The sequence below is a fragment of the Triticum urartu genome, chromosome 1 (assembly GCF_003073215.2).
Source record: "Triticum urartu cultivar G1812 chromosome 1, Tu2.1, whole genome shotgun sequence".
Lineage (NCBI taxonomy): Eukaryota > Viridiplantae > Streptophyta > Magnoliopsida > Poales > Poaceae > Triticum > Triticum urartu.
In genome coordinates this window covers 85,510,226-85,523,119 of record NC_053022.1, presented here as the reverse complement: position 1 = coordinate 85,523,119, position 12,894 = coordinate 85,510,226, and positions in this window count along the sequence as shown.

Sequence of the window (12,894 nt, the reverse complement as noted above, 5' to 3'; positions counted from 1 at the left end):
CCTAGATTTTAAGGTATCTTTTGTCTTGCCTTCAATATTAAGAAGTGTGCTGATAATGCTGTCACATATATTTTTCTCGATGTGCATCACATCAAGATTATGCCGCAGATCCAAATCTTTCCAATACTCCAAGTCCCACAAAGTGGACCTACGGGTAAACAATAATCTCTCTTCTACGCTGCCACGCTTCCTTTTCCCGCTACCATTACCAGGATGGTTTCCTGGTGTAATATGCCTGACCTTCTCTAATTCCACTTGCAACTCATCGGCGGTGAGCCTCTTTGGCGCATCACAGTTTTCATGCTTTGCATTGAACAAATGTCTTCGGTATTTTCTAGGATGCGGCTTGTCCTTGGCAAGGAAACGGCGGTGTCCAATGTAACAGATCTTGCTAAGTATTGCGTATGTCAGCTGAGGGAGTCCTGGATTAGGGGGTGTTCGGATAGCCGGACTATACCTTCAGCCGGACTCCTGGACTATGAAGATACAAGATTGAAGACTCCGTCCCATGTCCGGAAGGGACTTTCCTTGGCGTGGAAGGCAAGCTTGGCGATACGGATATGAAGATCTCCTACCATTGTAACCGACCTTGTGTAACCCTAACCCTCTCCGGTGTCTATATAAACCGGAGGGTTTTAGTCCATAGGACAACGTACACATCAACAACCATACCATAGGCTAGCTTCTAGGGTTTAGCCTCCTCGATCTCGTGGTAGATCTACTCTTGTACTACCCATATCATCAATATTAATCAAGCAGGACGTAGGGTTTTACCTCCATCGAGAGGGACCGAACCTAGGTAAAACTTCGTGTCCCTTGCCTCCTATTACCATCCGGCCTAGACGCACAGTTCGGGACCCCCTACCCGAGATCCGCCGGTTTTGACACCGACATTGGTGCTTTCATTGAGAGTTCCTCTGTGTCATCGCCGTCAGGCTCGATGGCTCCTACGATCATCAATAGCGATGCAGTCCAGGGTGAGGCCTTCCTCCCCGGACAGATCTTCGTCTTCGGCGGCTTCGCACTGCGGGCCAATTCGCTTGGCCGTCAGGTCAGATTTGGAAGTTTAAACTACACGGCTGACATCCGCGGAGACTTGATCTTCGAGGGATTCGAGCCACTGCCGAGCGCGCCGCACTATCATGACGAGCATGATTTAGCTCTGCCGCCGAACAGTGCCCTGGAGGCCGCACCCGCGTCAGCTCCGACCCTTAATTCGGAGCCAACTGCGCCGATCGAGGATGGGCGGTTGGACGCCACCTCGAGGGCTGCGACCCCAACGGCGATTGAGCCGAACACCAGCCCCCGTACTCTGCGAGACTCGTGACTCCACGGAGCCAGACTCCTCTCCGGACTCCAAACCCTCCGCGCCCCTGCCGATCAAATCCGATTGGGCGCCGCTCATGGAGTTCACTGCTGCGGACAACTTTCAGCACTCGCCTCTCGGCGATATCCTGAAGTCACTGAAGTCTCTCTCTTTATCAGGAGAGCCCTGGCCGGACTATGGTCAGCAAGGTTGGGGTACGGACGATGAAGAAATTCAAAGCCCACCCACCACCCACTTTGTAGCCACTGTCGACAACTTAACCGACATGCTCGAATTTGACTCCGAAGACATCGATGGTATGGACGCCGATGAAGGAGATGATGAAGAACCAGCACCTACTAGGCCCTGGAAAGCCACCTCGTCGTATGACATATACATGGTGGACACCCCAAAAGAGGGAGATGGTGATGGAACAGCGGAGGATGACCCCTCCAAGAAACAGCCTAAGCGCCGGCGTCAGCGGTGCCGCTCAAAATCCCGCCAAAACAAACACGGTGATTCCAGCACGGGAGATAATAATACTCCGGAAAGCACCGAAGAAAACCCCCTCCAGCAAGATTTAGCATAGGAGGATGGAGAAACCAGCCCTCATGAGAGAGCGGCAGACAGAGAGGTCAAGGACGATAATTATATGCCTCCCTCCGAAGACGAGGCAAGCCTCGACGACGACGAATTCGTCGTGCTAGAGGATCCCGTCGAGCAAGAGCGTTTTCAACGCAGGCTTATGGCCACGGCAATAAGCCTCAAGAAAAAACAGCAACAGCTTAGAACTAATCAAGATTTGCTAGTCGACAGATGGACTGAAGTCCTTGCGGCCGAAGAGCATAAACTCGAATGCCCCTCCAAGAGCTACCCAAAGTGCAGGTTGTTACCCCGATTAGAGGAGGAAGCACTTGATGCGGCCGACTGACCACCTCGTGGCCGCGACAGAGAGGCCTCTCGGCCCTCCACTCAAGCCGCACCCTGTACCAAGGCACGGGAATATGCGCCAGACTTACGAGACATGTTGGAGGACAAGGCAAGGCAAACAAGATCGATCTACGGATCGCGTGGGCGCCCCACGGCTCGAGACGGTAACCGTCATGCCGGCCACAAATTCGGCAGGGCCGAACACATACAAGGCTCATTGGAGCTACGTCATGATATAGCCCAGTACAGAGGCGTCGCACACCCACTCTGCTGTACAGACGAAATAATGGATCATCAAATCCTCGAGGGTTTCAAACCCGTAAACATCGAATCATATGATGGCACAACAGATCCTGCGGTATGGATCGAGGATTATCTCCTTCATATCCACATGGCCCGCGGCGATGATTTCCACGCCATCAAATACCTCCCACTCAAGCTTAAAGGACCAGCTCGGCATTGGCTCAACAACTTACCAACAAGATCAATCAGTTGTTGGGAGGACCTGGTAGCCGCATTCCTCGACATTTTCTAGGGCACTTATGTGCGACCCCCAGACGCCGATGACCTAAGTCACGTAATTCAGCAGCCAGAGGAATCGGCCAGGCAATTCTGGACATGGTTCCTAACAAAGAAAAATCAAATAGTCGACTGTCCGGACGCTGAGGCCCTAGCAGCCTTCAAGCACAATATCCGTGACGAGTGGCTGGCCCGGCACCTTGGATAGGAAAAGCCGAAATCTATGGCAGCACTCATGACACTCATGACCCGCTTTTGCGTGGGAGAAGACAGCTGGCTTGCTCGTAGCAACAATATGACCAAGAACCCTGGTAATTCGGACACCAGGGACAGTAGTGGCAGGTCGCGTCGCATTAACGGCAACAATGCTGAGGATACGGCAGTTAATGCCGGATTCAGAGGCTCTAAATCCGGTCAGCGGAAAAAGCCATTCAAAAGGAAGCCCTTCCAGTTTGGACTGAATACTCGACCGCTTGTGCCAGATACATGGCACCCCTGAAAAGTCGGCCAATTACACCAACAGGGATTGTTGGGTGTTCAAGCAGGCAGGCAAGTTAAACACCGAAAATGAAGACAAGGGGCTGCATAGCGATGACGACAAGGAGCCCCGGCCGCCGAACAATAGTGGACAGAAGGGTTTTCCCCCACAAGTGCGGACGGTGAACATGATATACGCAACCCACATCCCCAAAAGGGAGCGGAAGCGCGCGTTAAGGGACGTATATGCGGTAGAGCCAGTCGCCCCAAAGTTCAACCCATGGTCCTCTTGCCCGATCACCTTTAATCGAAGGGACCATCCCACTAGCATCTGTCATGGCGGATTCGCCGCATTGGTTCTAGACCCAATTATTGACGGATTTCATCTCACTAGAGTCCTTATGGACGGCGGCAGCAGCCTGAACCTGCTTTACCAGGATACAGTGCGGAAAATGGGCATAGAACCCTCGAGGATTAAGCCCACCAAAATGACCTTTAAAGGCATAATACCAGGTGTAGAGGCCAACTATACAGGCTCAGTCACACTTGAAGTGGTCTTCGGATCTCCGGATAATTTCCGAAGCGAGGAGTTAATCTTCGACATAGTCCCGTTTCACAGTGGTTATCACACACTGCTCGGGCGAACCGCATTCGCTAAGTTCAATGCGGTACCGCACTACGCATACCTTAAGCTCAAGATGCCAGGCCCTCAAGGAGTAATTACGGTCAATGGAAACACCGAACGCTCCCTCCGAACGGAGGAGCACACGGCGGCCCTTGTAGCGGAAGTACAAAGCAGCCTCTCCAGGAAGTTCTCCAGTCCGGCCACTAAACGACCGGACACCGTCAAGCGCGCCCGGAGTAACCTACAACAAGACCTCCTGGCACGAGACGAGCAGGCGTAGCAACGCGGCCCCAACCCCAACCCTCGCAAAAAGGTGACGCCAGTACTTCGCGTACATAACTACGCTCTAGAGATACCATGGGCACAGGGGGAGGGGCACCATCACGGCACACCCAAAACACGGCTTAAACCGTACCATGGGCTGCCGATTTTTTAATTTTCTCTAACTTTCAGGACTCCATCGTTCAGAAGGCCTGTTCGGCAGTTCAATTGCCACACAAACAATGCAAGAACCAGGGAAGCAAACAAGCCACGCCGCATTACGGAACTCCCAGGTGGTCTCTATCACGAGCAGTATACCCGTTCCGCATACTATTCCACAGCTTGCCCCTGGAACGGACATGTAAACTAGTCCAACCTTCCACTTATCGCATTACTTGTATCGTTCTGCCTTGATCGCACCCCTTTTTAATAAACAATGCATAGCTTTCGTCTATTTTTGCATTACCTTTTTTCTTTATATATGTTCCTTAATGACATGTTGCACCCGTACATGTTGGTACGGCCAAAATATGCCAGGGGCTTTAGTACCCCTCAATATGGTGTGAGAAGTCCGAACACTTTAACAAGTGCGGCACCCCGAACTTATAGCATTATATGCATCGGCTCTGAATCATGTCTTGAGTCAATAGTTGGGTTTGCCCGGCTCCTATGTTTTGGTGCCTTACGTTCCGCTATATCGGCTAAGGTAGCACTAGGAGAACCACTGCGATTGTGCTCCAGTTGAGCTGGGTCGAGCACCTCAGTGAAGAAAGCTAAAACTGACTGTCATGATGAAGCGAGAGCTGGTCACTGTTCGAGAGGTTTTTTCGAGTCCCTAAAGACTTATGCCGCTTAGGGCGAGGAGCCGGCTCTGTCTGGCCAAGGCGTGGATAGCGCCCCGAACTCGGTCTTCCGAATACCATGGGCTTTGCTGAAATTTAAAATTATAGAATTCTATGGCTAAGTGAGAGTGTTCACGCATTATAGTCCGATTTCCTTGTTCGTTGGGCTGAGCGCCTCCCTCGAAGGACCCAAACATGGGAAAAAGAGCGCTCAGGTTTATCCCCGAACACCCCAGCACTAGCGGCACGGGGGCAGAAGCCGACGACTCGCCATCTCTCAGAATTGATAAACAACCACACAGAAGGTAATATTTTAAATTCCAACAGCATTGCTTAGCGCATATAAACAAGTTTTCAGCGCACAGGACAAAATGAGCAAGTTTCACTCAAAAATTACATCCCTAGAACATTCATCCGCCACAAGGCAGGCACCCTTCAGAACATCCTTATAGTAATTCTCGGGCTTACGATGCTCTTTCCCCGGCGGTGGCCCGTCCTTCACCAGCTTCTCAGCATCCAGCTTGCCCCAGTGCACCTTAGCACGGGCAAGGGCCCTACGGGCACCCTCAATGCAGACGGAGCGCTTGATTACTTCGAGCCTTGGACAGGCCTCCACCAGCCGCCGCACCAGCCCGAAATAGCTCCCAGGCAGAGCCCCTCCAGGCCACAGCCGAACAATGATGCCCTTCATGGCCTGTTCGGCCGCCTTGTGGAGCTCGACCAGTTGCTTCAGCTTGTCGCTCAGGGGCACGGGGTGTCCGGCCTCAGCGTACTGAGACCAGAACACCTTCTCCGTCGAGCTGCCCTCCTCGGCTCGATAGAATGCGGCGGCATCAGACACACTCCGGGGAAGATCTGCGAACGCTCCTGGAGAGCTCCGGATTCGGGTAAGTAACAAGTAACTCACGTTTATGTGTTTTATTTGCATAAAGAATGCCTTACCCGCCTCTATCTTCTTCACCTCATCCAACTCCTGGAGGGTCTTCTGGGATTCGGCCTTGGCAGACTTGGCATTTTCAATAGCCACCGCGAGCTCGGACGCTCGCGTCTTTGAGTCAAGCTCCAAACTCTCATGTTTTTCCATGAGAGCCTGGAGCTCTTGCCGCACCTTGCCAACCTTGGCCTCATACTTTTCCCGCTCGGTGCGCTCCGAGGCAGCCCTCTTCTCGGCCTCGACCAGCGCTTGCTTAAGGGTCGCCAATTTAGACATGGCCCCTACAATAGCCACGATAATCCTGTCATTCTTTGCAATTGCACATTTTTATATATTTAAAAACAAGGTATTTCTCACCTTCATTGTCCTCGAGCTGCTTCTTGGCACGCCCGAGCTCTTGCTCGGACCGCTCGAGGTTCTGCTTTAGCGTGTCCACTTCCGCAGTCAGTGCGGCGGACGCAAGCAGGGAAGCCTGCACATCCCTATTGACTCATTTTTGTTAGACTCCTGCAAATTTTATTTGATCCTCTATTCGGCTTTTCCTCCTGAACGCCAAAAAGAGCATCAGGGGCTACTGTCTATGCGGTAATATTATTTACACATTCTTTACTTACCTCAAAGCCTGTTAAAAGGCTAGTACAAGCTTCAGTCAGTCCGCTCTTGGCGGACTGAACCTTCTAGACCACCGCACTCATAATAGTGCGGTGCTCCTCGTCGATGGAGGCGCCTTGGAGCGCCTCCAACATATTGTCCGGCGCCTCCGATTGGACGGGGGCCACCGGCACGGCGGACTTGCTCCTCTTGGAAGGAGGTCCCTCGCCGGACTCTGGAACCTCTGAAGGTTCCGGAGCGGTGTCCGGCCTAGAGCCGAACTTGGAGCCCTGGGGGGTTTCATGCCCTTTACTCCTGGAGTCCGGGAGGTCGCCTTGCGGCGCCTCTAGGACCACCCCCTCCCGGCTTGGAACCTGTTGGGACAACACTTCGATGCCGTCCGTAGGGCGGGGGGAGGAAGCCGTCGGAAGCGAGTTCACATCCGACGAGTCCAGTGAGCCGCTCGATGACGCTTCGAGCCGGTCATTGGGTGGGGTGCATAAACATATTCGACGTAAGAGAAAGCTGTGCAATAAACGAATACTATGTATTACTCTGGTATCCGGATACTTACGATTTTGCCAGGGGCTTGGCCCTGGGCTGCCACTCCTCTCCGCCGCCGTCGGCGTCGGTGGAGCAGTCCGGAGGAAGGGTTTTCCCCTTCTTGGACCCTCCGGCCTCCCCAGAGAGGGCGACCTTCCTTTTCTTCTCTCCCCCCGCTGGAGGGGGGGAGGTCTCTTCTTCTTCCTCCTTGTCTTCACGGGAGGAATGCACCTCGGAACCGTCGGATGAGGGATCCGACACCTCCTGGTGCCGGGCACTCTTTCGAGTCCCCGCGGCCTTTTTTGCGGCCTTCTTCTCCGGCACCACATAGGGTGCTGGAACCAGCAGCTTCACCAAGCGAGCGTCCACTGGGCCTTCGGGCAAAGGAGCCGGACAGTTGATCTGTCCGGATGTCACCTGCCAATCCTGTCAAAGGTAAGGGAGTTTAGATCCCGCATGGAGTCAAACTATGAAAAACTGATACCCTGTAAAAGGAAAAAACAGCTTACCGCGAGAGCATGACGCTGCACACTGAATCCGTGATCCTCGGTAGTGGATGTGGGAGCCTCGGTGCCCTTGAAAAGCACCTTCCAGGCATCTTCGTACATCGTGTCGAAGAGCCTGCTGAGAGTTTGGTGCCACGCCGGGTCGAACTCCCATAGGTTGAAAGCCCGTTGTTGACACGGGAGGATCAAGCGGATGAGCATAACCTGGACTACGTTGACAAGTTTGAGCTTCTTGTCCACCAGGGTTTGGACGCATGTTTGGAGTCCGGTCAGCTCTCCCTTCTTACCCCACGACAGGCCCGTATCCTTCCAGGAGGTGAGCCGCGTAGGGGGTCCGGATCGAAACTCAGGGGGTGCGACCCATTCGGCGTCGCGTGGCTCGGTGATGTAAAACCACCCCGATTGCCACCCCTTCAGGGTCTCCACAAAGGAGCCCTCAAGCCATAGGACGTTGGCCATCTTGCCCACCATGGCGCCTCCGCAATCCGCCTGGTTGCCGCGCACCACCTTCGGCTTGACATTGAAAGTCTTGAGCCATAGGCCGAAATGGGGGCGGATGCGGAGAAAGGCCTCGAACACGACGATAAACGCCGAGATGTTGAGGACGAAGTTCGGGGCCAGATCGTGGAAATCCAGGCCGTAGTAGAACATGAGCCCCCGGACAAATGGGTGGAGAGGGAAGCCTAGTCCATGGAGGAAATGGGGGAGGAACACCACCCTCTCATGGGGCCTAGGGGTGGGGATGAGCTGCCCCTTTTCGGGAAGCCGGTGCGCGATGTCGCTAGACAGGTATCCAGCTTTCCTCAGCTTTTTAATGTGTCCCTCCGTGACGGAGGAGACCATCCACTTGCCTCCCGCTCTGGACATGGCTGGAGAAGGTTGAGGTGGGAAGTGCGGACTTGGGCGCTGGAGCTCAAGTGCGCAATAATGGATAGGCGAAGGAGGAAGAAGGCGTAGGTGAAAAGGTGGATCCTTATCCCCTTATATGGGTGGACGCAACTACATGTCCCCACCAGCCTGGTAAAACTCGCTTATCTCCAAGTGACGTAATCAATGGCGTGGTTGGGTTACCCACGCCCGTATTGATGAGAATCCCGGGATAAGGGGACACGATCTCTGCTTTAACTAGACGTGCCAAGGAAACCGCCTCGCATGACGCGCTGAGGTGGGATAATGAAACGACTCGGATAAAGGCTTGGCCGTGGTGTGACACGCTACGGAATACGTCAGCAGATTAGATTGGTGTAAATATTATTCTCTCTATGGCAATATGTGGAAACTTATTTTGCAGAGCCGGACACTATCTTCGTGTTCAAAATCTTCTATGAAGTACTTGGAGGAGGAACCCGCCTTGCAATGCCGAAGGCAATCTGCGCGCCGGACTCGTCGTCATTGAAGCCTGGTTCAGGGGCTACTGAGGGAGTCCTGGATTAGGGGGTGTTCGGATAGCCGTACTATACCTTCAGCCAGACTCCTAGACTATGAAGATACAAGATTGAAGACTCCGTCCCGTGTCCGGAAGGGACTTTCCTTGGCGTGGAAGGCAAGCTTGGTGATACGGATATGAAGATCTCCTACCATTGTAACCGACCTTGTGTAACCCTAACCCTCTCCAGTGTCTATATAAACCGGAGGGTTTTAGTCCGTAGGACAACGTACACATCAACAACCATAGCATAGGCTAGATTCTAGGGTTTAGCCTCCACGATCTCGTGGTAGATCTACTCTTGTACTACCCATATCATCAATATTAATCAAGCAGGACGTAGGGTTTTACCTCCATCGAGAGGGTCCGATCCTGGGTAAAACTTTGTGTCCCTTGCCTCCTGTTACCATCCGGCCTAGACACACAGTTCGGGACCCCCTACCCGAGATCCGCCGGTTTTGACACCGACAATAGCGGATTCCTGTCACAGTGAACACATGCATTGTAACCATGTGTCGTTCTCCCTGACATAGTGCCCAAAGCCGGATAATCATGGATGCACCAAATTATAACAGCACGCAAAAAGAAATCAGCTGGTGGGCTGCTATATAGGTCTCGAGTGAGAACACCCTTCCATAGATGTTGAAGTTCCTCCACAAGAGGCTTCATGAACAAATCAAAATCCTTTCCAGGACTTTTTGGACCTGGGATGAGCAAGGCCATCATGTAGTTTGATTCTTTGGTGCAGACATTTGGAGGCATGTTGTAAGGGATAACAAGCACTGGCCACATGCTATATGTGGCGCTCTGGTGGCCAAATGGGTTAAATCCATCTGAAGCTAAGCCAAGTCTAATGTTTCTCGGGTCAGCAGCAAACTATTTGTGTTTATCATTGAAGCTTTTCCACTCACTACCATGAGATGGATGGCTCATTACATTCTGATCTCTGTACTCCTGGTTCATAGAATGCCACAGTACATCCTCTCTTGTTTCAGCATCATGAAACAACCTCTGCAATCTTGGTGTAATTGGAAAATGTCTCAGAACATTATGAGGAATCCTATTCACAACATCGCCATCTTTCCATCTTGATGATTTGCATTTCGGGCATTCACTTAAGTTGGCATAATCCTTCCGGAACAGAACACAATTATTCTTACAAACATGGATCATATCATATCCAATTCCAACTGCACGAAGGAAATTCTTCATTTTAGTGTAGGTGTGTGGCAGCTTAGACGCATCTGGGAAAGACTTGCGGAAAGCAGCCAACATCACATCGAATGATTTTTTGTTCATCCACTCAGATGTCTTCACGTGAAGAAAGGTGACCATAGCTGAGAATACTGACAGCTTATTTCCTGGGGTGATAGCAACGTTGCATTGTTCCAACATGCAGGCCCACCATTTTTCTTCTACAGGTGAAAGTTCACGAAATGCATGAGCATTTCGTAGCATTGTTTTAATGTTGTTCAAACTCACCGGCTTCGCCACCACCACCTCCTCCTCCTCTTCTACCTGAGCATCTGGCAGATCAAGATGGTGATTTGCTGCTTCCACATAGTCAATAACATTGACGTTCACAGTTTAACCATGATGAACCCACCTAGTATATGTGACCGGCATCCCATACAAGTGTAGATGATTTTGCACAGTTGACTGGGGTCTTGTAACTAAATTCATACAATTGCTACATGGGCAGAGCACATATGATTTCGGACCACCGTACTCAGCTCTGATAAAGTTCATGAAGTTTACAACCCCCTCGACATATGCAGCGGAGAATCTTCGAGCAGAAGTTATCCAAGTCCTGTCCATCTGTTAGACATACAAATTAGTTCTTCTACTAGATATTACAGGAAAAACATATATGCTTTTTTATGAAGTCCAGAAAAAAATACCTAGGTCGATGTCTAAAGCTATGGCAAGATATTTGGACGAGCAGATCTAAGTAACGAAATATATGTAAAGCTAATTCAGCAAATAGATTTGAGTGCCAAATTATGGCAGGCTGTTTCAGTAGTCAATGAGGCCGAGCACACACCCATCGAACTATCGAAGGCCATCGCAGCAACAAAGATTGAGTATAAAATGGTGTAGAGCTATTTCACCTAACAGATTGGCTACTAGACTATGGCAATCTACATCACAATAAATATATGGCAGGATATTTTAGCAACTAATCGGCCTTGGCATGCCATCTCAGCTAAGCAGATTGAGTGAAGAACAGGGCAAGGAAGCTTCTTAAGCAGAGCATATTGACAGTAAACTACTTCGGCAAACCATGAGATTAACAGTGTCTATCAGCTAACATTCAGCACTACACCGACATGAACGGGGCCTCAGTCTAGAATGCGCGTACCGTGGGAGAAGCTGACCGCCGTGCGTCTCCACACGAATGTCTCTAGCGGTGGTGGCGCTGACCACCGTGCGCCTCCACAGGAACGTAGCCAGAGGTGGCGGCGCGGCTAGAGGACGATAGTCTACGAGAGCGTACTGTGGGACCGAGAGGATCGCCGAAACGCGGCGCCGACGTATCGGCGCGGCGGGGAGGGCGGCTTTGGCGGAGCGAATGGAGTGGAGGGGACAGGGGGGAGGTGTTGGAAATATTCCCTAGAGGCAATAATAAAATGGTTATTATTTTATTTCCTTGTTCATGATAATCATTTATTATCCATGCAAGAATTGTATTGATAGGAAACTCAGATACATGTGTGGATACATACACAACACCATGTCCCTAGTAAGCCTCTAGTTGACTAGCTCGTTGATCAATAGATAGTTACGGTTTCCTGACCATGGACATTGGATGTCGTTGATAACGGGATCACGTCATTAGGAGAATGATGTGATGGACAAGACCCAATCCTAAGCCTAGCACAAGATCGTGTAGTTCGTATGCTAAAGCTTTCTAATGTAAAATATCATTTCCTTAGACCATGAGATTATGCAACTCCCGGTTATCGTAGGAATGCTTTGGGTGTACCAAACTTCACAACGTAACTGGGTGGTTATAAAGGTGCACTACGGGTATATCCGAAAGTGTCTGTTGGGTTGGCACGAACCGAGACTGGGATTTGTCACTCCGTGTAAACGGAGAGGTATCTCTGGGCCCACTCGGTAGGACATCATCATAATGTGCACAATGTGACCAAGGAGTTGATCACGGGATGATGTGTTACGGAACAACTAAGGAGACTTGCCGGTAACGAGATTGAACAAGGTATCGGGATACCAACGATCGAATCTCTGGCAAGTATCGTACCGATAGACAAAGGGAATTGTATACGGGATTGGTTGAATCCTTGACATCGTGGTTCATCCGATGAGATCATCATGGAACATGTGGGAGCCAACATGGGTATCCAGATCCCGCTGTTGGTTAACTGACCAGAGAGATGTCTCGGTCATGTCTGCATGATTCCCGAGCCCGTAGGGTCTACACACTTAAGGTTCGATGACGCTAGGGTTATAGGGAAAGTATGTACGCGGTTACCGAATGTTGTTCAGAGTCCCGAATGAGATCCCGAACATCACGAGGAGTTACGGAATGGTCCGGAGGTAAATATTGATATATAGGAAGTGAGGATTTGGCCACCGGAAGTGTTCCGGGCATCACCGGTAATGTACCGGGACCACCGGAAGGGTCCGGGGGTCCACCGGGAGGGGCCACCAGCCCCAGAGGCTTGCGTGGGCCAATAGTGGGAAGGGACCAGCCCCTAGGTGGGCTGGGGCGCCCCACCAAGGCCCAAGGCGCCTCAAGAGAAGAAGGGGGCAAACCCTAGGGCAGATGGGCCCTAAGGCCCACCCCAGGTGCACCTCCCCCTCTCCCCCCCTTTTTGGCCGCCACCCTAGATGGGATCTGGGGCTGCCACACCCCTTATGTGGGAACCCTAGAGGGGGCGCACCCCTCCCCCCTATATATAGTTGAGGT